Raw genomic sequence first — 1,549 nt, 5'->3', positions numbered from 1 at the left:
TTTTGTCCCAGCAATGAGAGAAAGGTGACCAAGACACCATACCTTCGGTATTGGAGGAGGCATCATAAAAGATGTAGTGTAAGATCCAAATTGTAGCCTGATATAGGCCCAGGCATTAAAAAATTTGCTTGAGTATGAGCTTAGTAATCAGAGGTCTAATACTCAAAATGAGGACTTCAACAAATGTACTGTGCTCTGTCCTTCGCAACACGAGTTTGTCCTTAGTGCTGTTCAGAGTGAGGCAGTTTGGAGATTCAATTCTTAAAGAAGAAATCACTCAAATCATGCACATCACAGTCATTTATTGGTACTAGAACTTATAAGTGTGCTGTTGAATTTTTCATCTTCCTTGCTTCTAAATTTAATTAAGAGAAGCACTACTGTCTATTTCATGACTGATTCAATGAGGTTGATGTAACACTGACATATATATGAAAATTATATCTGGATTAATCCTTTCAGGATTAATTTTACTTCTCTCATTTTCATTTACAAAGGTCACTGACAAGTTGTGAGAAACCATCAAGACATTCCCATGTGATCAAAGTGAAATAGAGATGATTCATTTGGAATCATGCAGGCCATTATGAAACCTGGTGGACATGAAAATCTTCTGGAGAGAGAGAAGAGACATAGTTTTCACACCCAACCATGCCTTGTCCTATGCTAGACATTAGCCATTTACTCCCAGCCAGAATCCGGGCCAGAAAGCACATATAAATAAGGACTCTCAAACTATGGTAAAATTGTAAAATTTCAAGTTTATTTTGAGTCACCTTATAAAAAGTTTGAAATGGCACATAAATCCACTCTCAGTGTTCACATTTGTTTTATAGAGATTTATTTGTATTTTGAACAATGTATACATTCAAAAAAAACTAAATGATCTTAGCATATGGTTAATTTTAAAACTAAGCAGTTTACAATAACATACAAAAATGTATAAGAACTTCAGAAGTCTTCTTCAGACCACTGGATATCTTTATGTCCAGAATTATAGATTAAATACTAAAATTCAAATTGTAGGTAGACATTTAACTAACTTTGTAGGAATAAAACAAGTTTAGCAATATATTTGATAAAGAAAAATATTTAAATATGAGTATTGCCATTGATTTTTGTTTTAAAGTGAAAAATAATTACATTTCTTATTTCCTACCATATATTCCCTCTCTTATTTGGTCAAAATATTAGGCCAATGTATTCTTAGACCAGCAAATAAATGATTGAATTCATGCAAGACACATTGGAAAAATCATCCCATAATCTCATATTCTAAATTTTTATTGTGGGCAAAAATTTAAAATTTATTACTAAATACTGATTACACGTTTTCTCCCCTGGTATTCAAATATAATGAATTAACACTAAGGTGATCAACATTTTTCTAAGTTTAAAATTTCACAAAATTATATATCCTTTGATATTTCTTTGTGTTGTTTCCTTTAAATATATTTGGTTCATATTTAACATGTTGTAATTAGAAATCAAATCAATGTATTGATCTACTTTTTTAAATGTAATGAGCTAAAATCCGTGCCTCACTGAA

The sequence above is a fragment of the Chinchilla lanigera genome, unplaced genomic scaffold (genome assembly GCF_000276665.1).
Source record: "Chinchilla lanigera isolate Chin_1 unplaced genomic scaffold, ChiLan1.0 scaffold00046, whole genome shotgun sequence".
NCBI lineage: Eukaryota > Metazoa > Chordata > Mammalia > Rodentia > Chinchillidae > Chinchilla > Chinchilla lanigera.
This window is presented reverse-complemented; position numbering follows the sequence as displayed.